Source organism: Schistocerca nitens, chromosome 11 (genome assembly GCF_023898315.1).
Source record: "Schistocerca nitens isolate TAMUIC-IGC-003100 chromosome 11, iqSchNite1.1, whole genome shotgun sequence".
NCBI classification, from domain to species: Eukaryota; Metazoa; Arthropoda; class Insecta; order Orthoptera; family Acrididae; genus Schistocerca; species Schistocerca nitens.
In genome coordinates this window covers 194,019,601-194,046,120 of record NC_064624.1, presented here as the reverse complement: position 1 = coordinate 194,046,120, position 26,520 = coordinate 194,019,601, and the positions used below count along the sequence as shown (strand labels likewise).

General features: G+C 39.6%; 1 long non-coding RNA gene across 1 annotated transcript in view; it reads left to right on the top strand.

Annotated features, from left to right (window-relative positions):
* Positions 1 to 25,545, top strand: part of LOC126213596 (uncharacterized) — a 62,607-nt gene extending 37,062 nt beyond the window's left edge. The window contains exon 2 of the long non-coding RNA XR_007541263.1: positions 23,585 to 25,545. This is a non-coding gene — a long non-coding RNA (uncharacterized LOC126213596). The remainder of the gene's footprint in view (positions 1 to 23,584) is intronic.
* Positions 25,546 to 26,520: the final 975 nt, after the last annotated feature.

Genomic DNA, 26,520 nt, shown 5'->3' with positions numbered 1-26,520 from the left:
CACCGTGAGTGCATGGTGTTGAGAGTGGCATAAAACACACATCCAAATTTCACACACCTTTCTAACATAAGAGAAGCTCATGTAACTTTTTATTCGGCATCCTAATGTTTTGACAGACCAAACATTTAACTTTACTGAAAACTACTCCATATTTTACGATGCTATGCAGTTCTAATTTCTCTCAAAGCTGTCTGTCTGTAATCTGACTCTAACCAAAAGATGTGTTGCCTTACGCTTCCTGCAAGATGATCAACTAGTTTCTCGGGTTAACGGAAACGTGTGCTTTGACCAATGCCATCACCAATATGGCGGAAACGACCATTCACAGCAACTCCCATATCGCTACAAAAACGTCATTACGTAAACATGACAACAAACATGAAAATAGATCGGAAAACCATCAAACACATATTTCTCCGATAATATAATGAAACTAACGGGACAAGGTGGGGGGGGGGGGGGATGGGTGTTTTTTGGGTAGGGTCAAACTAAAAATAAACACAAGCCACTAAACCAAACGATAAAATAAAACAACGACAACCTTCCCAAAATCAACTAGAAACAATATCCACCGGAATCGAACATTTCCCTTGACCTATATAGCTCAACAGAAACTACCGATACCAATTCATACAACCCAAACTTACAACCACTTCAACAATCATTACTGCCTCAAAAACCACAAGAAAACACCAAATTTGGAACTAAACATTTCCCTTGACATTACAGGTCATCAAAAACACACAAAACCTACTCACCAATACCAGCAGCACCACCACCCCCACACAAGATTCACAAATTATCTAACCAGATATAAACATGAACAGACAACTCACCACACACACACACACACACACACACACACACACACACACACACACACACACACACACACTCACACACACACAAACGCGCGCACAAAACTATACACACAACCTCATAAACATAATAAACCACAACCAAATAAAATTCCCAACCCCTCCACCCCCCCCCACGCCCGAAAATGAAAATAAAAGAAACAAATACTAACATAAAACAAAAAAAAGTCATACACACCCTAGAACAAAAAAAAAAAAAACAAATACAAAAATCTAAAACCACCCCCACCCAACTACCTCCCCAAACCTCACCAACCTCCGCCCCCCCCCTTCCCCCCCCCAAAAAAAAAGAACGAAAAACCTAAGTAACCCTCGGTCTGTAGATCTTACTAACAGCCCTTAAGAAAACCCTAAAAATACAATACTCCTCAGCGATACTCTTCCACCAACATTACTCACGTAAATGAGCCTGAAGGTTGGAAGAGCGCCTCTTCCCCCTCCCAATAACAGATTTAACAGCAACCCCAAAACCCCTCTATAGTATTTGTACAGGCTCCACTCTCATAATTCTTAAACTCAACATTGTGATTGCCTCCTGACCCAACCCACTATAAGAAGCAAACCCATCAGAAACTACAGTACTCCCCTGTTCTACATACTCCTGAATCAACCCCACCAACTCCCTCTTTGTACGATGTTGAACAACCCTAAACACACATTCAGGAGACCCAGACCCCGATAATACAACCCCCCCCCTCCCCACACCTATAAACAGGCTTACCCCTCCCATACTTCCTCCTACCAAGCTGTGACTCATCAGTCTCTATCACTACTCCAGGCCCACCCAACTTACCACTGTATTTAATGTATTCTGATCAAACCTCACGACAAAAAGAATACCAATCGAAGACGGTTCGCTCACTCACACCCACCTCTTGCGAGCAAAAGCTGAAAGAGGACTGATAACAAAAATGATAACTCGTCAAGACAATTTCACGCATGCCCAACCTAGACTTCTCGTACCAGGTACCCCAGCGAATGGAGCGCCAAACGTTATCACGCCGGCACCTCCCTCATCAGAGACGCTGGAACTTTCGTTAACTTCACACATTCACCACATGCAGCGCACTTCACCAGCTCGGCCAGAAGACCAAACAGCTGCAGAAATTTGATGAGCGACATTGGACTGTCATGTAACATGCCCCATAACCGAAAACTGTTGATTTTATCGGTCATATCTGTTCCTAACGGTGACATAACAATAGTAATCCAAAAAATTCAGGCACGTCAAACCACACACGACACTACATTAACTTAGTAATAACCAAAAACCAAACCGTCAGCTCACTGCAGAATATTCCACTAGAAATTCACTCATCACCAGAACAACACCCGACAACGTCAACAACTCAAATGAACCCAGTTCGACACACAACCTACAAACACCAGCAGAGAGCACCACCAACCGCAACCGTATGGCACTTACAAACACATCACAAGCACACACTAACCCAACAACAAAACCATACCCACAACCCACAAACACGCCACCAGAGAGCACCACTGACAGAACAAGAAGACATCTACAAACACTCACAAACTAAACTTCACACCATTGTGACGTCACACACAACAACAGACTTAAGTCACGGGTCGAAGCAGACGGGTGGTATCGGACCCTTCTGGTGACCCAGTTTCTCCCCCTACCCACCCTATTCAGATGCAGGCCATAATTAGTGTATCCACATCTGCCAATTGGAGCGACAGTAACAGCACACACACGAGAGATTGATTCAATCGAAATCAGTTCACTCAGCACCCAGATTACATGGCTGATAGCTGTGTTTAGATTAGATTAGTACTTGTTCCATAGGTCATGAATACGACACTTTGTAATGATGTGGCATGTGTCAGGTTAATAAAAGGTGTCTATACAAGATATTACATTAGACAAAATATTACATGACACTCAATATTATATATATATATATATATATATATATATATATATATATATATATATATATATATATATATATAAGGAAACATTCCACATGGGAAAAATATATCTAAAAACAAAGATGATGTGACTTACCAAACGAAAGCGCTGGCAGGTCGATAGATACACAAACGTACACACAAAATTCAAGCTTTCGCAACCAACGGTTGCTTCGTCAGGAAAGAGGGAAGGAGAGGGAAAGACGAAAGACGAAAGGATGTGGGTTTTAAGGTAGAGGGTAAGGAGTCATTCCAATCCCGGGAGCGGAAAGACTTACCTTAGGGGGAGAAAAGGAATATATATATATATCTGCAAATGGGCTCTCATTAAACTTTGACAAAACACAGTTTATAAAGAATTTCTTAATGGCAACTCCTTCTGCTCAATAGATGAATTTTTGGATATAGTAAGTGGGTAATTCCCCACACACTCACACACAAAATATATATATATATATATATATATATATATATATATATATATATATATATATATATATATATATATATATATATAGGGGGGGGGGGGGAATTACTCACTTACTATATCCAAAAATTCATCTATTGAGCAGAAGGAGTTGCCATTAAGAAATTCTTTTAATTTCTTTTACATGCTATATGGCTATCTGTCAGACTTTTGATGCTATTAGGTAAGTGACCAAAGACTTTTGTGGCAGCATAATTTACCCCCTTCTGAGCCAAAGTTAGATTTAACCTTGAGTAGTGAAGATCATCCTTTCTCCTAGTGTTGTAGCCATGTACACTGCTATTAGTTTTGAATACGTTCAGATTGTTAATAACAAATTTCATAAGTGAATATATATATTGTGAGGCTACATTGAAGATTTCTAGCTCTTTAAATAAATGTCTGCAGGATTATCTTGGATGAGCTCCAGCAATTATTCTGATTACACACTTTTGTGCAACGAACACTCTTTTACTCAATGACGAGTTACCCCAGAATTGATGCCGTACAAAAGCAGAGAATGAAAATAGGCATGGTAAGCTAATTTACTCAGATGTATATTGCCAAAATTTGCAATGACCCTAATAGCATAGGTAGCTGAACTCAAACGTTTCAGCAGATCCTCAGTGTGTTTTTACCAGTTCAGCCCCTCATTAATGCATACACCTAGAAATTTTGAATATTCTACCTTAGTTACGGTTTCTGATCAAAGTCTATATTTATTAATGGTGTCATTCCATTTACTGTGTGAAACTGTATATACTGTGTTTTGTCAAAATTAATGAGAGCCCATTTGCAGAAAACCACTTAATGATTTTCTGACAAACATCGTTTACAATTTCACCAGTTAATTCTTGTCTGTCGGGTGTGATAGCTATACTTGTATTATAGGCAGAAAGTACCAGCTTTACATCTTTGTGAATGTAGAATGGCGAGTCATTAATATATATTAAGAACAGCAGAGGACCCAAGACCGAACCATGCGGCACCCCATTCTTGATTTTCCCCAGTTGGACAAATCACCAGTTTTTTGCATATTATGTGACCTGTTTATTTCAACTTTCTGCACTCTTCCAGTTAGGTATGATTAAACCATTTGAGCACTGTCCCATTCATACCACAGCACTTGAGCTTATCTAGAAGTATTCCATGATTTACATAGTCAAAAGCCTTTGATACATCTCAAAACATCCCAACGGGTGACTTCCGGTTACTCAGAGCATTTAATATTTCATTAGTGAAAGTATATATAGCATTTTCCGTGGAAATCCCTTCTGGAAACCAAACTGACATTTTGTTAAAACTTTATTTTTACAAAGGTGTGAAGCTACTCTACAACACATTACTTTTTCAAGAGTTTTGGATAAGGCAGTCAGAAGAGAGATTGGGTGGTAGTTGTTGACATCAGATGTATCCCCTTTTTTATGCAGTGGTTTAACAGTGGCATACTTCAGTCTATCTGGGAAAATACCCTGCTTCAGAGAGCTATTACATATGTGGCCAAGAATCCCACTTATTTCTTGGGAACAAGCTTTTATTATCCTGCTGGAAATGCCATCAATTCCATGTGAGCTTTTATTCTTGAGAGAGTTTATTATCTTCCTAATTTCAGAAGGAGAGGTGGGTGGAATTTCAGTTGTGTCAAATGGTGTGGGTAAGGCCTCTTCCATTAACTGCCTTGCTTCTTCTAATGAACATTTAGATCCTATTTTCTCTACAACATTTAAAAAATTATTATTCAAAATGTTTTTGACTTCCAGCTTGTTGTTTATCAATTTTCCATTCACTTTGATGGTAATGCCGTCATCCTGTACTCTTGGTTGCCCTGTCTCCCTTGTAATAATATTCCAAATTGTTTTGATTTTGTTATCAGAGGTATTAATCTCAGACATGATGCACATGCTTCTGGACTTTTTAATAACCTTTCTTAATGTAGCACAGTAGTTTTTATAATATTTGGCTGTTTCTGGGTCATTACTCTTTCTTGTTGTTAGATACAGTTCCCTTTTGTGGTTACAAGATATTTGTATTCCTTTAATAAGCCAAGGTTTTTTGCATGGTTTCTTATAATTAGATTTAACTACTTTGTTGGGGAAACAGTTTTCAAATTCTCTTACAAGTGTATCATGAAGTAAGTTATATTTTAAATTAGTGTCGGGTTCCTTGTACACCTCATCCCAGTCTAACTGTTGAAGATTTTCTCTGAAATTTCTAATTGTTGAGTTATTAATTGAATGCACAACTTTGGAGGGTAGTTTTGAATTACTGAATGGAGCTATGTCATATACTGTAACTAGCTGAGCACCATGATCAGAAAGGCCATTCTCAACAGGACAAGAATTTATGTTATTACACCTATCTTGGTCTATAAAAGTGTTATTTATCAATGTGCTGCTGTCTGTTACTACCCGAGTAGTGAATCAACAGTGAAGTCTCCACAAATAATAATTTGCTTTCCCCTATCTGACAGATAGCACAACAAGGCATCCAAGTTTTCCAGGAATAAGTGAAAGTTTCCTGAAGGGGACCTATATGCTGTTACAAGAGCCCTCCTTCAGTTTAAGTTGACAGGAACATGCTTCTATACGTTGCTCTAGACAAAACTTTTTAGTATCTAAGCTTTCTACATCGTCACAACTTTTGACATACATGGCAACTCCTCCTCCCACCTTATTCTCTCTACTCACTTAAATCACGGCTGGTTGTGGTGCTGCAATACTTAAACATGTGTGCTGTTACTTCTTGTATTTTCTCCAGACTGGCTTCCATACTCTGCTCTAAGTTGACAGAACTATTTAAGTGAAACAAGTCCAAAACTCCTTTAGACTTTGTGTTCCTTTCTCTGTGGCTTTGTGCATTTGTGACTTCTGTATAAGTTTCGTTATTTGAAGGAATGTAACAGTTATTGAAATTTTCAGGCAGAATACACACACACAAATTTGGTGGACCCAAAGGTTGTAGTTGGATTCTTCACTTAAGATGAGAAACGGAAAGTAAGAGATAAACAGGAGAGGAACAAGCACCTGTTTGGAATTCAAAGAGGGTCAGCCAGCATGCGGGTATTCTTGCCTTTGGTCAGTCTGATGGCTTTTCGTACCTAAATTACTGCTGCTTGGATATTGTTGTGGTCATCACTCCTAAGGCGGATTTCGTACATATCTCCAATCTAGTCTGTCATGTGCAATCCTCTTCATCTCTGAATAACTATTGCAACCTACATCCATTTGAACCTACCTACAGTATTCAAGGGTTTGACCCTATATAAAATCTCTACTGCCAACACATTCCTCAAGTACCCAATTAACTGTTACTTTTTACTTCTTGATGTTTCCTGTTAAAGTGACTGTACATTTAGGCAGGTGGTGCCATAAATTTGTGTCCTCTCAGATAATATATCTCTTTATCGATCATGATCTTCTCCATTACTTTCATTGGAGAATTTTATTTGTGGGTCGACATGTGATAAACTGTTTGTGATAGTATAGAAGTGCCGTGGCCATACTATATTGTTTTTATTTTGTGTGTTTATATTCCAGTCTTTGCGATTCATTTTGGGATCTGCCTCATGTCGATCTGGAATGAGGCATCATTGCTGGTCGCAGTGGTCAAAACTAGTCTCAAACATGAAATTGGTAAAATAAAGCGATGGAGTTGTTCAAAAACAAATACCTCTTCATTGGTGATTCAGACTACCCACCACATCTTTAGCATTCTTCTGAAGCACTGCATTGAAACGGCTTCTAATCTCCTCTTGTCTATACTGTTTATTGTCCAAGTTTCACTTCCATATAAGGCTACAGTCCAGACAAATATTTCAGTCAGCAGGTGGATTTATTTGTGTTAATGCAAGGTGTGTATTGTGTAAGGATTCTAGGGTAACCTGAGGCACTGTGTGTAAAGAAACAGATCCCTATTTCAGAACATGGCTGTGTGAAGGTCACTGACTAAAACCTGAACATAAATCTAAATATGTAAATGAAATAACTAAAATGTAATACCTCCAGTGGCCACAGGCTCCTTTCTGGGTCACATGCATCACAATAAACTAGCAATGAGTTAACTAATCATCCAGCACCTCCGATGAGGGTATGAGGATCACAGTTGAGAACCAAGTAAGTGACACTGTAAACTTATTAGATGGGGCCATTAGAATAATGAATAATAGACATCAAATTGAAATTTATTGGAAATCTTCAACAATGCTCTGCCACCCACAATTCCTCCTGTCATCCCACAGCTACAAAATGGTAGCATTCTGTTGTGTTGTCAACAGGAACAGCAACTCAACTACAACACTCTGAAGATAAATGTAAACAATAAATTGAAATGATAAAACACCACCTCCATAGTATACTCCCTGAAAAACTCAAATAACTGCAGAAGAATCACAGCACAGAAAACAAACATAAAATGAGATCTTCCACACACTACCATTTGTGGTTAGTATTTCATATTTGATTATTTATATCCCAATATATAAAGGCATAAACATATCTTTCGTCATGTGAAACATGATTGGGCAGATAATTAGGCATCCTTAAAACACTCCAGATATACAAATACACTACTGGCCATTAAAATTGCTACACCACGAAGATGACGTGCTACAGACATGAAATTTTACCGACAGAAAGAAGATGCTGTGATATGGAAATGATTAGCTATTCAGAGCATTCACACAAGATTGGCGCCTGTGGCGACACCTACAATGTGCTGACATGAGGAATGTTTCCAACCGATTTCTCATACAAAACAGCAGTTGACCGGCGTTGCCTGGTGAAACATTGTTGTGATGCCTTGTGTAAGGAGGAGAAATGCGTACCATCACGTTTCCGACTTTAATAAAGGTCGAATTGTAGCCTATCGCGATTGCGGTTTATCGTATCGCGACATTGCTGCTAGCGTTGGTCGAGATCCAATGACTGTTAGCAGAATATGGAATCGGTGGGTTCAGGAGGGTAATACGGAATGCCGTGCTGGATCCCAATGGCCTCGTATCACTAGCAGTCGAAACGACAGGCATCTTATCCACACGGCTGTAACAGATTGTGCAGCCATGTCTCGATCCCCGAGTCAACAGATGAGGACGTTTGCAAGACAACAACCATCTGCATGAACACTTCGATGACGTTTGCAGCAGCATGGACTATCAGCTTGGGGACCATGGCTGCGGTTACGCTTGACGCTGCATCACAGACAGGAGTACCTGCAATGGTGTACTTGACGATGAACCTGGGTGCACGAACGGCAAAACGTCATTTTTTCGGATGAATCCAGGTTCTGTTTACAGCATCACGATGGTCGCATCCGTGTTTGGCGACATCGCGGTGAACGCACATTGGAAACATGTATTCGTCATCACCATACTGGCGTATCACCTGGCGTGATGGTATGGAGTGCCATTGGTTACACGTCTCGGTCACCTCTTGTTCGCATTGAGGGCACTTTGAATGGTGTTGGTTACATTTCAGATGTGTTACGACCCATGGCTCTATCCTTCATTTGATCCCTGCGAAACCCCAAATTTCAGGCGGATAATGCATGACCGCATGTTGCTGGTCCTGTACGGGCCTTCCTGGATACAGAAAATGTTCGACTGCCCTGGCCAGCACATTCACCAGATCTCTCACCAACTGAAAATGTCTGGTCAATGGTGGCCAAGCAACTGGCTCGTCACAATACACCAGTCACTACTCTCGATGAACTGTGGTATCGTGTTGAAACTGCATGGGCAACTGTACCTGTACACGCCATCCAAGCTCTGTTTGACTCAATGCCCAGGCGTATCGAGACTGTTATTACGGCCAGAGGTGGTTGTTCTGGGTACTGATTTCTCAGGATTTATGCTCCCAAATTGTGTGAAAATGTAATCACATGTCAGTTCTAGTATAATATATTTGTCCAATGAATACCTGTTTATCATCTGCATTTCTCCTTGGTGTAGCAATTTTAATGGCCAGTAGTGTATCCAAGAAGACAGACTGAGTCCATCCTAATTGCCAACGTATACAACAGTGTCTGTCATCTCTGATTTTAACAGCACCCTACACCATTAGATTTGCGATGCACTTGCACAAGCTCGCTCGCTCTCTCTCTCTCTCTCTCTCTCTCTCTCTCTCTCTCTCTCTGTCTCTCTCCCTCCCCATCTCTCTCTCTCTCATACACATATACACTGCCTTTATCTTCCACTTCATATTTACCATGAATTTCGTAATTTTCATGTTTCATTAATATTTTCTATATGAACATTTGACTAGCATACTTCCAGTACTCACTAGATCTACTTAAAATGACAAAACAGTTTGGATCCCTTGTCATCCTAGTTGGTTACAGCATGCAACAGACGGAATCCTAGTAAACCCATAACTCTAGAATAACCAGTATTTCTCTCTTCTTCTGCCACTCCTTTTGTCCTCTGTCTCTGAATTCCAAACCATATTGTTATTTATGTATAATTATACCATTTTTAGCAATATAATTATCGCATTTCATGTTTTTAACAGGTCACCTGAACACACAAATGAGTACAAAGTTTAAGTTATGTAAATTTAAAAGAAAAGATTCATGTACCATTTTAAATACTAAATCTAAAATATCTATTAATATACTCAACCACAGATATGCACAATACTTTAATGCATACTCAGAAATTCTGGGCGTTTTTACTGTATGCTTTTAGTATTTTGAAATAGTGTTTTTGCTGTACAGTCTTTGTGTCTATCAGTTTCTAAACATCATCTTTGTCAACGAAGTGTGTCAGTTTATTGTGATGTATAGTGACACAGAAACTAGCCTGTGGTAAACAGGGGTATTCTAAAACAATTGTTTTGTGTGTACATTTAGATTTACGTTTAGGTTTTAGTCAAAGATCCCCACAGAGTCATGTTCCAAATAGTGATTTGTTTCCCTACAGGCAGTGCCTCAGGTTAGCAAAAAATTATAACCCAATACACACGTCATATTAATACAAATAATCCACCTGATATTGAGGTTTAAATGTTTGAAGCACATTGAGGAAATAAATTAAACAGTGACTGGTAACTGTAAACGCATTGTTTCATGTGAATTAATATACTTCCGTATAGTGGCTTCAGAAGTACTGAGGTTAAGGGCTTAGCCAAATCACTCAGCATGCCGTGCATGAGTCTGGATGCAAGTAAACAGAAACCAATGGAAAATGTAAAACAAGGTAAAGGGATGTAGTCGAATTACAGCAGGTAATGCACAAGGAATTAAGAGGGGGAAATGACACACTACTAGTATTGGACAAATTTTGCTGTTTTGGCAGCAACATACCTGACACCAGCCAAACTAGAGAGGATTAAAATGGAGTGCGGCAGTATATAAAAAAGCTTCTCTGAAAAAGAATGAGGTATATTTACATCACGTAATTATAGTTTTGACTACTGGAAAGTCTTTTTTTCTTTTTTAAGTATTTGTATGGAGTGTAACAGGATGTGGAAGTAAACCATGGACAACAAATAGCATACATAGGATGAAAACAGTAGTTGTGTAAATGTGGTGCTACAGGAGGGTGCTGAATTAGATGTGTAGATTGGACAACCTATGAAGAGGTATTTGTTTGTCAATTGAAATCCCACAGGAAGTCCTCATGTCCATATTTTCACCGTGTGTCTTTGAATGCGAGGAAACCTTCCTTGTTCAACCAACTATTAATTCACTTGGCTACCTGTCCTGTCCACTTGCAATACATTCGCATTACAGCCATAATTACGTCCACCCCGCCAGTCTGCTCCCTAACACATTTTTACTCTTCTATATAATTAGGCTGTAGTCTTTAAGTCCAGTAGTCCAGAAAAAATACACACAAAAGTTCTCCATGTAAGAGATAGGACATATCTTTTATGCTCACTTAACTTGAAAGAATTCCGAAGAAATGACGTTTATATGAAGTGCCTACAGAACTGAATGACATGTTAATTAGCAACACACACACAATGCTTGTTTCACTATTATTTAAGTTAGATTCTTCTCATGCTGCTCAAAACTGCATCTGCTCAACCATAGGATGCTTACAGCTAGTATAAAGAAAGACCTTACTTATCTGTACAAATATATCAGCAGAGGCACAAATTTGTTTCTTTAACTGTGTGGGAAGAAATTTTGTTTAATATGACTGTAACTTATAAATGATTCACTGAAATGTTTATATTTTTATAAATATTTGTAGCTACAAATTGTAAACTTGGTCTTTCTGTGTCTCCACACTTCACATCACACGTGACAAATCATCAATCACGTATACAATTAAATAGATGATGATACATGAAATCTTTCGAAATTGATATTTATATTAACCATAAATTTATCATTGTACCTATAACTACAGATATCACATGCTAATATATCTGAATCACAAACATATCATTAAGAATGCCAACTGTTTGCAGCAAATTTGGAGGTTACAGTTCAAAACCTAGAGTTGTCTTAGCTTTAAATAAAAAAGAAAAAATTAAAAATAACAAAATCTATGTTGCTATTGTCCTCTTGACTGGCATGTTCTACTCAATTAATAAATAATATACAAAGTTGGTGTATCATCTTCATGAGCACGGAGCATGCAACATTTGACACCAGTGCAAGAAAAAGTTTGCACTTCTAAACTCTCATTTGAAAGTTTTGCGTTTTACATCGCAGATCATTGTTTTCCTCTCACACTTACTAGAACATGGAGGTGTTGTTTTTGTTGTTGTTGTGGTCTTCAGTCCTGAGATTGGTTTGATGCAGCTCTCCACGCCATACAGTAAAGCTGCATGCCCTCGGGTAAAATTACGGCAGTAGTTTCCCCTTGCTTTCAGCCGTTCGCAGTACCAGCACAGCAAGGCCGTTTTGGTTAATGTTACAAGGCCAGATAACTCAATCATCCAGACTGTTACCCCTGCAACTACTGAAAAGGCTGCTGCCCCTCTTCAGGAACCACACGTTCGTCTAGCCTCTCAACAGATACCCCTCCGTTGTGGTTGCACCTACGGTACGGCCATCTGTATTGCTGAGGCACACAATCCACCCCACCAATGGCAAGGTCCATGGTTCATGGGGGGGGGGGGGACATGGTTGGTGAATGTGTAATGCTTCATACAAACGATGCTACAATATCTATAAACTGTTTACTTTTTTCGTGTCAAATAGTATAGGCTAGTTTGATTTCACTATGAATGATTTCCAGTGACAGAAACCAGACTTATGAGTAATCTACATCTTCATTTATACTCCGCAAGTCACGCAACGGTGTGTGGTGGAGGGCACTTTACGTGCCACTGTCATTACCTCCCTTTTCTGTTCCAGTCGTGTACGGTTCGCGGGAAGAATGACTGCCGGAAAGAATCCGTGCGCACTCGAATCTCTCTGATTTTACATTCGTGATCTCCTCTGGAGGTATAAGTAGGGGTAAGCAATATATGAGATATCTCATCCAGAAACACACTCTCTTGAAACCTGGGCAGCGAGCTACACCACGATGCAGAGCGCCTCTCTTGCAGAGTCTGCCACTCGAGTTTGCTGAACATCTCCGTTAACACTGTCACACTTACCAAATAACCCTGTGATGAAACGCGCCGCTCTTCTTTGGATCTTCTCTATCTCCTCTGTCAACCCAACCTGGTACGGATCCCACGCTGATGAGCAATACTCAAGTATAGGTCGAACTAGTGTTTTGTAAGCCACCTCCTTTGTTGATGGACTACATTTTTTAAGGACTCTCCCAATGAATCTAAAACTGGCACCCGCCTTACAAACAATTAATTTTATATGATCATTCCACTTCAAATCGTTCTGCACGTATACTCCCAGATATTTTACAGATGTAACTGCTACCAGTGTTTGTTCCGCTACCATATAGTCATACAATAAAGGATCCTTCTTTCTATGTGTTCGCAATACATTACATTTGTCTATGTTAAGGGTCAGTTGCCACTCCCTGCACCAAGTGCCTATCCGCTGCAGATCTTCCTGCATTTCGCTGCAATTTTCTAATGCTGCAGCTTCTCTGTATACTACAGCATCATCCGCAAAAAGCCGCACAGAACTTCCGACATTATCTACTAGGTCATTTATATATATTGTGAAAAACAGTGGTCCCATAACATGCGATGGTACAGACTTCAAGTTGAACTCAAAAGAAGGAAAGACAGTGAGAAGTACCTTTGTAACATATGGTAGTATGTAACATGGATCGACAGTTCAGGGTACGTGTGGGTTCTGTCCTGTCAGACACCTTTGGCCAGGAGAATTGGGTGCCACAGGGCTCCGTTTTGAGCGTCGCTCTCTTCGCCATAGCAATCGATCCAATAATGGATTGCCTCCCAGCTGATGTATCAGGCTCCCTTTTCGTGGACGATTTTACCATCTACTGCAGTGCGCAGCGTACATGTTTCCTGGAGCGCTGTCTTCAGCGTTGCCTTGACCGTCTTTACTGCTGGAGTGTCGCCAGCGGCTTCTGTTTTTCTGCCAAGAAGACGGTCTGTATCAACTTCTGGCACTACAAAGAGTTTCTCCCACCGTCCTTACATCTCGGTCCTGTTGTGCTCCATTCGTGGAGACAACAAAATTTTTAGGTCTTACATTTGACAGGAAACTTAGCTGGTCTCCACATGCGTCATATTTGGCTGCCCGGTGTACCTGTTCCCTAAATGTCCTCCGTGTTCTCAGTGGTACGTCGTGGGGAGTGGATCAAACCGTCCTACTTCACCTATATTGGTCGATCGTCCGCTCAAAGCTGGATTATGGGAGCTTTGTGTAGTCCTCTGCACGTCCGTCCTTCTTACGCCGCCTCAACTCTATACAACATCGGGGGTTACGTCTTGCGATCGGAGCGTTCTATACTAGTCCCGTCGAGAGTCTTCATGCTACCGGCACGTTATACTGCTTTGTCGGTAGGCCTGTCGGCTACTGTCAATGCCCGACCACCCGTCTTATCGTTCCTTTTTTGACGACTCTCTTGACCGTCAATACGGGTTGTATGTATCTACCCTGCTACCCCCTGGAGTTTGTTTTCGTTGCCTCCTTCAGCAACTTGATTTTCCACTCCCTGCAACCTTTAGAGTGGGCGAGAGCCAAACGCCACCTTGGCTCCAGTTTCAGGTTCACGTTCACCTTGACCTCGGCTCGCTCCCAAAGGAGGTTACCCCAGCTTCGGAATACCGATCACAGTTTGTCTAACTTCGTCCGAAGTTCATTAATGCGATCTTCATTTATACAGATGGCTCTAAGACCAATGACGGTGTCGAGTGTTCTTTTATTGTCGGGACACACAGTTTCAAATACCGGCTCCGTGGCCTTTGTTCGGCCTTCACAGCTGAGCTATTTGCCCTCTACCAGGCCGTTCTTTACATCCGCCGCCACTGACATTCTGCTTATGTCATCTGCTCCGATTCCCTGAGCGCCATCCAGAGCCTCAGTGATCTGTATCCAGTTCACCCTTTTGTGCACCGGATCCGACGCTCTCTTCGGCAGCTGGCAGTCGACGGTTCTCTGTTTAACCTTCATGTGGGTTCCTGGCCGTGCCGGTATCCCTGGGAACGAAGCTGCAGTTGCTGCGGCCGAGGCTGCGGTCCTCCAGCCTCGGACAGCTTCTCGTCGTGTGCCTTCATCCGATTGTAGCAGGGTCATTTGTCAGCACATTTTATCACTGTGGCATGCCAATTAGTCTCCACTTACTGAAAACAAGCTTCGGGCCTCGAAACCTCTCCCCACAGCTCGGACGACCTCTTCACGCCCTTCACGGTGGGAGGAGGTCGTTTTGGCCCGGTTACGGATTGGACACTGCTGGTTCAGCCACCGCCATCTACTGACGGCTGCGTCAGTGCTGTTCTGCCCGTGTGGGCAATTGCTGACGGTGCGCTACATTTTAACGTCCTGTCCAAATTTTAATACACTGTGCATTGATCTTGGCCTGCCATGTACTCTGGGTGAAATTTTAGCGGATGACCCAGGGGCAGGTGCTCACGTTCTTCGTTTTATCCACTTGACAAACCTGTCTGAGGACATTTGATCATGCTGTTTTCTTTTCATCCCTTGCCTGTTAATGTGCCTTTTATAGTGTTGTCCTTTTTAGTTGCTGTTTTAACCTTGTGCCTCGCAGTGCATTCATAATTTAGTCTGGGCGCTAATGACCACTGTAGTTGTGCGCCCTAAAACCACAAAAAAAGAAAAAACCCTCTCTCTCTGCACCTCCACACCCTCCATCTCCTTCATCAAGGCAATTTCCAGCACCGCCCCCTTTCGGATGTTGAACTTCGCCCTGACATCTACCCTTCCTTCCAACTGTAACCTGACCTTGTTCCCTCCCCCTATCCACAGCTCGTGGTCTTGCGGTCGTGTTCTCGCTTCCCGAGCGTGGGGTCCCGGGTTCGATTCCCGGCGGGGTCATGGATTTTCACCTGTCTCTCGATGACTGGGTGTTTGTGTTGTCCTGAACATTTCATCATCATTCGTGAAAGTGGAGAGTTTGGAGTGAGCAAAAGTTGGGAATTTGTACGGGTGCTGATAACCGCGCAGTTAAGTGCCCGACAAACCAATCATCATCTTCATCATCATCATCATCCCCCCCTCCCCCCCCTACCCCCCCTTCTCTGTCGCAGCTGTATATACTAAAGTAATTTTGAATAGACTATAGGTAGACTTGGACTATGTGCATCATACAATATATGTTGTTACACAGGGAACCTAAATCTCATGAAAATTAAACTTGAACAAAGATACATTACCTAAAAGATGTTAGTTATCTCATGTAAAAAAATTTTTTTTTCAATTATTTTGCAGGTAGAAGCTGAGAGATTGATAAGAACGACAGTGTTTGTGTATAGCTACTGTACCTAATTCATAGGCCTCTGACCACCTTGCACTGCATGTAGGTTTAGTAATGTGTGCTCAGTTCTATTGATATTGCAGATTCATATATTTTATATTATAAAATATAGTTATAATGTACAGTTTTGAAATTTTTATATCGCTTAAATAATGAAGTTGGTAATTAAATTGGCTCATAGTACATCAACAAAAGCAAAACGAGGATAATGGAATGTAGTCGAATTAAGTCGGGTGATGTTGAGGGTATTAGATTAGGAAATGAGACACTTAAAGTAGTAAAGGAGTTTTGCTATTTGGGGAGCAAAATAACTGATGATGGTCGAAGTAGAGAGGATATAAAATGTAGACTGGCAATGGCAAGGAAATCTTTTCTGAAGAAGAGAAATTTGTTAACATCGAGTATAGATTTAAGTGTCAGGAAGTCTTTTCTGAAAGTATTTGTATGGAGTGTAGCCATGTATGGAAGTGAAACATGGACGATAAATAGTTTGGACAAGAAGAGAATAGAAGCTTTCGAAATGTGGTGCTACAGAAGAATGCTGAAGATTAGATGGGTAGATCACATAACTAATGAGGAGGTACTGAACAGGATTGGGGAGAAGAGGAGTTTGTGGCACAACTTGACCAGAAGAAGGGATCGGTTGGTAGGACATGTTCTGAGGCATCAAGGGATCACCAATTTAGTATTGGAGGGCAGCGTGGAGGGTAAAAATCGTAGGGGGAGACCAAGAGATGCATACACTAAGCAGATTCAGAAGGATGTAGGTTGCAGTAGGTACTGGGAGATGAAGAAGCTTGCACAGGATAGAGTAGCATGGAGAGCTGCATCAAACCAGTCTCAGGACTGAAGACCACAACAACAACAACACTGTTTCTGTTTACCAAAATCACTTCACTCCAGACCAGTTTGAAACCAACAGAGCTTGTGGAGTGGTAAAACTTAAACCAAATGCTGTGACAACCATTTTTTGTCTTCATAAGCCACCAGTGGGATGTAAAGCTCCTTCTGAGAGAAACCTGTTGGCCCACTAGAGAAACGAACTGAGGATACTGGTAACTGGAAAATAACATTCACTACTTCAATAGCTTTTTATATATGTCATGCTGTCACACGCTGCTGAATTGCAGTACTGTGAATATCTTGTGTAACTGCTAACGGTTCACATTTGTTGTTTTGATCAGTAGGACACACAGAATTCCCCTTCACAGCATTATGCTTGCAAACAGTGGGCTTACCTGTATCGTAGAAGTTGTCGTAGTAAATACTTTGTCAATTGAGTACAATAAGCATTTACTTTTTAATAGTTGTTGTAAATACATAGCTTAGAGTTTCTTCTTTAGAAATAAGAGATGGAGTTTATCTACATCATTTATTATTTGCTGATGATCAAGTAGTCGTAGCACAAGATGGGGAGGATGCTAACTATATGTGCAATCAACTAACAGTAGCATACAAAACTTGTGGTTTGAAGATTAATTACCAAAAAACAGAATACTTGACTAATGATTCAGATGAGCTATACATTGAAGGAAAGAAAATCAAAAAGATAAACACTTTCTGTTATTTGGGATCCATTTTAGAAATGGAGGGAAAATCAGAGTCAGAAATCAATAAAAGAATTAGTAGCGGACGGAGGGTCATTCCGATGCTTAACTCAGTCTTATGGAGCAGGAATGTAATGAGCAGAACTAAAAAATTAATATACAAATCCATATTGGAGAGTGTGGTTCTGTATGGAACGGAGACCTGGACAATTAACATGAAGCACATTAAAAAATTACAAGCTCTAGAGATGGACGTTTGGAGAAGACCAGCAAGAATCTCCAGGAAAGAAAAGATAAGGAACACCGAAGTAATAAGGAGAATGGAAATAAAAGAAAGAATATGTGACGTAATTGACACGAAGAAATTACAGTGGTACGGGCATGTATGACGAATGGAGAAAACCAGAATACCAAAATTGATAATGGAGTGTGAACCAGAGGGGAGAAGAAGAAGACGACGTTTGACCACCTGGCTCCAAAATGTACAGCACACAATGAAGAGAATGGGCGCAGAGGAAGAGGACACACAAGATCGAAACACCTGGAGAAATATTTTGAGAATATAGTTTAAGAACATTGATTGTTTGTATTGTAATTTCCAAGTAAATTATTATGTTCGAGATAAGCCTCTGTAATGAGGAAAAGCTCAAAATAATATAATAGAGTTTCTTCTTTTGAAGTTATATTTAATACTCTCATTTAAACTCTCAGTAGTGTACAGAAACAGACTCAAACATTTCATTTACAACAGCTGTATATTTTTCAAACTGGCACGTCCAGGGTCTGTTGGTGGTGGGAACAAAATACTTTGTCACAAGTTAATTTAGCGAGCACGACCACTTCTCTTACATACACAGTCCACTTCTATTGGTATCTGATGAAATACATCTTTTCTCATGCGTTTTAGCCTGTGGCTTTTCTGTACCTTTTTTTAACTCTGTATACAGAGCTTAACATTTGTTGGCAAAGCGTGGCACAACAGGTGCTAAGATGTCTAATGTTGTGGTTCAGTTTGGTCATTATTTAATCTTTCATTGTAAATAATATTTACTTGCACTTAACTGTATTCCACGCTACAACCCACATCAGGAAGTATGACTGGCCTCACAGCTCTTGTAATTTTAAGTATTCTGGCCTCACATGCTCTGTTATTATTGAACTGTTGTATAGTGAAGGTCTGTTAAATTACAGTGCTGCCAGATTTCTTTGGTGCCTTAGCAAAGAGCTAAGGATTTTTGTAAACACTGTGGTAGTGTTTATTGGGAATTAAATATAATTGGTCGCCTACAATTTGACTTTAGTATATGGCATTACTTTTCCATTTCAGAGTATTAAGAGCCCACCTCCGGAATATTTTGGGCTCTTAATACTATGAAATGGAAAAGTAATGACATGGAGAAGAAATAAAAACTTTGAGGTTCGCCGATGACATTGTAATTCTGTCAGAGACAACAAAGGACTTGGAAGAGCAGTTGAATGGAATGGATAGTGTCTTGAAAAGAGGATATAAGATGAACATCAACAAAAGCAAAATGAGGATAATGGAATGTAGTTGAATAAAGTCGGGTGATGCTGAGGGTATTAGATTAGCAAATGAGACACTTAAAGTAGTAAACGAATTTTGCTGTTTGGGGAGCAAAATAACTCATGTTGTTCGAAGTAGAGAGGATATAAAATGGAGACTGGGAATGGCAAGGAAAGTGTTTCTGAAGAAGAGAAATTTATTAACATCGAGTATAGATTTAAGTGTCAGGAAGTCGTTTCTGAAAGTATTTGTATGGAGTGTAGCCATGTATGGAAGTGAAACATGGCCGATAACTAGTTTGGACAAGAAGAGAATAGAAGCTTTCGAAATGTGGTGCTACAGAAGAATGCTGAAGATTAGATGGGTAGATCACATAACTAATGAGGAGGTGTTGAATAGGATTGGGGAGAAGAGAAGTTTATGGCACAACTTGACTAGAAGAAGGGATCAGTTGGTAGGACATTTTCTGAGGCATCTTTATGAGAAGATGCTAGGCTGTTACTGGAAGAGGCCATACCTATGCAATTTGATACAATTGAAATCTCACCCACTTCTCCCTCTGAAATTAGGAAAATAATAAACTTGCTTAAAAGCAAAAACTCACATGGAATTGATGGCATTTCCAGCAAAATACTAAAAGCTTGTTCTCAACAGATAAGTAAGATTCTCAGCCACCTGTGTAATAGCTGTCTGGAACAGGGCATTTTCCCTGATAGACTGAAATATGCTATTGTTATATCTTTGCATAAAAAAGGGGATAGATCTGATGTCAACAATTACCGTCCAATCTCCCTTCTAACAGCTTTATCCAAAATTTTTGAGAAAATAAGGTATTCAAGAGTAGCTTCACATATCTGTAAAAATGAAGTACTAACAAAATGTCAGTTTGGTTTCCAGAAAGGTTTTTCAACAGAAAATGCCATATATGCTTTCATCAATCAAATTTTGAATTATCTGAATAACCGAACACCACCCATTGGGATTTTTTGTGATCTCTCAAAGGCTTTTGATTGTGTAAATCATGAAATTCTGCTAGACAAGCTCAAGTATTGTGGCATGAGTGGGACAGTGCACAAATGGTTTAATTCATACCTAACCAGAAGAGTGCAGAAAGTTGAAATAAGCAGTTCTCATAATATGCAAAGATCAGCACATTCCTCAAACTGACAACTCCTTCTACCCCATAGAGGAATTTTTAGATATAAATTAAGAAAAAAAAAGAAAAAAAAACCAAACAAAAAAGTTGTTATATTAACTTAATTAAGTTGTTAAATTAACTTAACTATGTCATGTATTGGAAAATTTGACTCATTCCACATCATTACGAAATATCGTATTCGTGATCCATGGAACTAAAGTGCGCGTCATATATCTTGGCGGCCGAGTTTAGGTTCGTTCTGCGCATCTGATGTCACAAAACACAGTCAACCAATGAACAGAGAACGACGTTGCCAGATCTCGACTGCAGTGCAGAGCACGGACGAGTGTCTTCAGTTTTAGAAACGTTCCGTCATAAATAAAGTAATAGAACAAAAGCAATGTCTTGATAGCAGACTTTCTTTTATAGAAAGTTTGGAAAAAGCATTCTTTATACCAATTGCTTCATATTCTGTTAATTAAACCAAACAAGCAATAAGACTCCTAATTCAGGCGATAGCAAGGAAAGGTGTTTGTTTCAATCTCACGAACTGCTTTTTCGCAATAAAGAACAGCGGTAATTGTTTATTTCCTATTGTACTTCGACGAAGCGTGAGTAATTCATAGTCATACCAACAGTGTTTATAAGTAGTTGCGTGAGGTGTTAGATTCCTTAAGAAGTTACATAATTTAATGAGCTGAGGTATCGCAACGGTTAAGGTGTTGGGCTGCGAAATGAAAGGTTATGAGTTCAAACCTGGTGCAGTGCGTAAAATTTTCTTTATTTAAAAACAATATTGGAGTGCCTTACTTCACGAATTTTATTCGTTTGAATGAAATTTCTAGTGTTTGCCTCTTCATTAACTTTTTCGCTGCTGCAGACACGTGCTCCTCGCATTCCGCGCTGTGCGCGATTTTGTCATCACTGCACTTCTCGCCTGTGCAGACACATGGTGTTCCCACTGCTTTGACGCACTTGTAATTCGATTTCACAAAAACTATTTGGCCAAAAAATTTGATTTTTACACGTCTTCTTGACTGATACCTTCCCCCCATAAATGACTTAATTTTGTTTTAATGTGCAGCATTAAATGTAGTAAACCATTGCACGAAATTTTGAAGAGTTTGCAGAGGTAAAAGTCCATAGCGTATACTTTCCGTATGGTCGATTTTTGTTGCCACAATGTTGAGAATGAAATGTGGACAAGATACCTAAATTTCATATAATATTTACTGTATAACAATATCTCATTTAATTTAAGTACCACATAGGTGTCGTATGTAATATTGAGAAATATTCCGTCTTTCGCGACTGTAATAAAAGTTTTATTTACACACGGCGCGTTTGGCTTTATTTTAAAGCACTTCCATCGGTGAAAGGTATGGCACATACACAATGGTATTCATGTTCTATTTCTTGTTTTTGTTCCACAGTCGCAGTTTTACCAATGGTATTGAAATATATCCCTCTTCTGTAACTGTAATAAGCGACTAATTTAGACCAGACGCGTGTCTCTCTTTTGAAGCATCATAAGAGGACTGTATTTTGTGTCCTCCATTGCCAAGTCACCTTTCGTAGTTTTGTGCTGCGGTAGCACAATATTTGTGTTGGCTCATCAGTGTTTTAGCAAATAAATGCTGTTTGTGTGTGCCACACACAAAGTTATATTTGACATAGCTCTAAGCACTTCACTGACAGACGGTATATTCAAGTCCTAATGTTTTTGTAAGTCCACAGTTTTGTTTAATGTATTTTGTCTACTTCCTTTTGATTGATTGAAGTGCTTTAAAATAAAGCCAAACGTGCCCAGCGTAAGTAAAACTTTTGTGGAATATTTCTCAATATTACATACAACACTTATGTGGTACTTAAATTAAATGAAATATATAGGTATCTTGTCCACATTTCATTCTCAACATTGTGGCAACTAAAATCGACCATCCGGAAAGTATACTCTATGGACTTTACCTCTACAAACTCTTCAAAATTTCGTGCAATGGTTTACTATATTTAATGCTGCATAATAACTGCGTTGAACATCGAAACAAAATTAAGTCATTTATGGGGGGAAGGTATCAGTCAAGAAGATAGGTAAAAATCTAATTTTTGAGCCAAATAGTTTTTGTGGAATCGAATGATAAAGAGTGTCAAAGCAGTCGGAACACAATGTGTCTGCACAGGCGAGCAGTGCAGTGACAAAATCGCCCACAGCGCGGAATGCAGGGAGCACGTCTTTGTAGCAGCGAAAGTGTTAATGCGGCCATGGTGGCTTTACTTCATGAACTGCGCGCTCCCCCCTAAACGTAAGCTTGCGAACTATGCTATACTATGGCGCTGCTTCTCTTGGCGCGTGCGTCGTGTGCAACTGGCAACGCAGCAATCTCCCGCGTCTAGGCGGGCATGCGCGAGCCGCCAAGATAAAAGAATTGAACTACAGTATTAATCTAATCTAAGGGATCACCAATTTAGTATTGGAGGGCAGTGTGGAGAGTAAAATTCATAGAGGGAGACCAAGAATGAATACACTAAACAGATTCAGAAGGATGTAGGTTGCAGTAGGTACTGGGGGATGAAGAAGCTTGCACAGGATAGAGTAGCATGGAGAGCTGCATCAAACCAGTCTCAGGACTGAAGACCACAACAACAAAAACAACAAAAAGAGCCCAACTGGAATTTTACCACTCATATTGTCACAGATTTGCCTCTGTCCTTTGAAACTAAGATTTTGGCATCTTATGAATCTTTAAATCACATACCATGCCCTACTGAGAAACAATTCCTGGCTGCTTGAAAGCATATTATAGTATTAAATACTTTTTCATTTTTGAAGATTGTAATATTGCAAATTTGTGTTCCAGAGGTTGGAGAGCCTTCAAATGTGACCGGTGGCATCAGTCCTCCAGAGAACCTGGACGCAACAGGAGATGAAGTCACCACTCTGAAGAACCTAGTACAACAGCTTAGGGCTGAAATTTTAGCTTTGAAGAGAAAACTAAACTTCTCTCAGAAAGGGGGGAGACAAGAGTGTGTTTAGAATAAGACAACTTTCTTGCCACCCTGCATGGTTTATTTGGTGCAGATCGGTTTGCAGTATTAACAAAGGGGACATGTAAAGGTAGCAAATGTTCAGTGGAAAGGGTTGAGAATTAGACTAGCTTGTGGTAGTACGTGGTAGAAAATAAATTTCCGTTTCCTTCAGGCAGAACCCTGAGATGTTTGCTACAGAATGTAAAATTTAGACCTGGTGTGCTGAGGGAGCTAATGAGTTTTCCTGAAAGTTAAGTTTGACCTCATGCTGCCGGATGAAAAATGTGCTCCTCTCCTCATGGATGAGGATCGTATCATTCCATCATTGGAATATGATTGGAGCAGTAGTTGTTATGCTGGGTGGTATTACCTGAAAATGGAAACAAACAATAGGTTACCATTACACAGGCCATCTTTTTCCAGTTCTCATGTCAAAAACATCATTCTAAGCATTTAGTGAATCTGAGGCACTCGGTATCAATGTTCGCTATGTCATGTCAGATACAGGAGGGCAAAATCAAGCTGTATGGTGAGAATTTGGAATTGTTGTTGGCAGGTTTTCAAAATTTGCCAAATTTTGCCAGTATCCTTGTGATGATAACAAGAAGCTAATTTTCCTCAGAGATACACCACACATTTTGAAAATATGAGGAACCACTTAGTCACCAGGCCATAAGTCTTCCTTTCACAAAATGTTGTCAAGGAACGATATCTACCTTGTAATGAGGTACATATAAATCGTGTAAAACAGTTGCTTGAGATAGACAATGGTGTAAGTCTTAAACTGGCTCCACAACTGTGTGAGAGGTGTTTGATGCCAAACCTTTATGATAAAATGAAAGTTGGATTGGCTACTGCCCTAATTAACAGCCAGACTGCAGCAGCCATTGAGTATGGTGTCGGGACAGAGAAACTGCAGAAAAATGCTTTAACCACAGCACGGTTTCTAAAGCACGTTCATAAGTGGTTTCGCCTCATGACATGTAGAGCTCCAGTTATGGCTCTGAGTCGTTCTGATGAACAAACATACAGTGAGGCTCTCTGTCATCTGGAGGACACTCGGTGTTTATTTCAAAACTTGAAGATTGGCCTGAAGGGTGCCTGGAAACCAGTTCAGTCTTTGTAGTTTTGTCAACTGTAGGTATTTTGGAAATGCAGGACACATTCGTGAATGAGAAAAATTTTAAATTTCTGCTGACAAGTAGATTTGCACAAGATGCCTTAGGAAATCTGTTTTCAATGGTCTTCTTCAAAAATCCAGTATCAGCACCATCAGAACTGAAAACAGCACTGATGATTATTACTCTTTCTTAATTCTTTACTTCTACCACTGATAATGAAAATTAAGACAGTAGATTCCTGGCAGAATTAGTGGGGTAATTTGTAAGTGAAGATGGGGATAAGTGTGCAGAGAAAGTTGACGAGCCACTTGTAACATGGTGTGTGATGATGAGCACCAGTCTCTTTACTATTTATGTTGTCACAATGTTAGGCAAGCTATGAAGCGCCATGCGCTTTGCGAATTTTGCGAGGAGAGCCTAATCGCATCTAAAGAAAATCCCTGTACGTCTGTGAACATGCTTTTACATCTGAAGTCCTCTACAGATACCTCACTTATACAGCCACCAAGTGAGGTTTTCAGTGTATTGCAAATGGCAAAGGTTCATTTGAGAAGCAACAAGAAGAAATTACTCACAAGTGAATTTTTGGTCTCTGATATAGCCACTTCTGTGTTTGCATCAGTGGAGGAGAAAGTAGTTTTCCCAGCCAGCCACTTTATACAGAAGAAAATAATTCACTTTGTTGGCAACAAGAGTACATATGCATCTAAATGAGGCAAATAAAAGATACCAGGGTGTAGTGACACAGGGCAGTAGAAGCATGGCCATGAGAAAATTATTGCAGAATCTGCGACTTCCAGAATCAGTTTTTACTAAATAATTTGGAAAATTGACATTGAAACTTCTTTAGGTTATCATTAACATCTTGAGGCACAAAATCTGTGGTAACATTTTCTCTTCAAATAATCTCATTTTTGTTTGACTTACAGTGATTTTTATAAAATTTTTGTTCCATGTTTCTTTCTGAGTGTGGAATGTTATTATTATCTCATGTAATATTTGTTACATTTTGCAAGCAGACTCTGTCCCTGTCAAGGGTTCAGAATGATACATAAATAAATAAAAACTTCATCCTTCAACCTGTGTAGATATTTCACATTTGTGCTTTACCATCACCTTTGTTTCTTCCTTGTGCTTCATTTGCTTTCATTAATTTGTTTCTCTGAGTTTTAATAGGCTTTTATACAACGGTGTATCTACATTTTATGTAATATTGTAGAGAGGGAAAAAGTATAAATACTTCCAGGAAGAAATTAGCTTGTACTCCATACTCTTTCCTAGCCCAGAATGAAATAGCACGTACAAAATCTGGTGATGGTTCACAAGTAGGTCACCCTTTTTGAAGAATACTTGTTTCAAAACAAGGTGAAATTTGAAGGTTATTTCAAGTAAATGTCATGCACATTTTGTATTGTAACTGCTATTTTTATTTCTCTTCATAATCTGACAATTTATTTTGAAATCACGAATGTGTGAACGGAAATGCAGTCAACTGTGGTACATGCTGTAGTTAAAGTTACCGAATGCTTCTGATAGTAAAAATATAGACAAGTTAACCCACTGCTGTAATATTTTAATATTTATACTGATAAAGTTACACTGCCATTCTGGCTAAGTTTAGGTTAGTCTTAGACAACACTTATTTTACCTACATGGAATACTGTGGGTAACTTATTAGCAATCCCAAAAGTAAGTTAGTGGTTAATAAGAAACTTAAAGAAATTGTTCTAGGTCAGTAATGCAGGATTAGTTTGAAATTCAAGGATATTTATGTACACCTGTTATTAACAGTTTTTAAGTTAAGTGGACATAAATGTAAAAATAAGATTTCTTCAGGATATTTTTAATAACACAAATTACAAATAATAGTGCACATATTGTCTTACAAGTTGAACAACACTTTCAGTAATACTATATAGTAAATACATTCCCTCAAATATTTTCAGATACTTAGTGTAGATGTTCACTGCTATAATGCCCCCCTGCGGGTCCGGGGTAAGAATAGGCCCGAGGTATTCCTGCCTGTCGTAAGAGGCGACTAAAAGGAGTTTCAA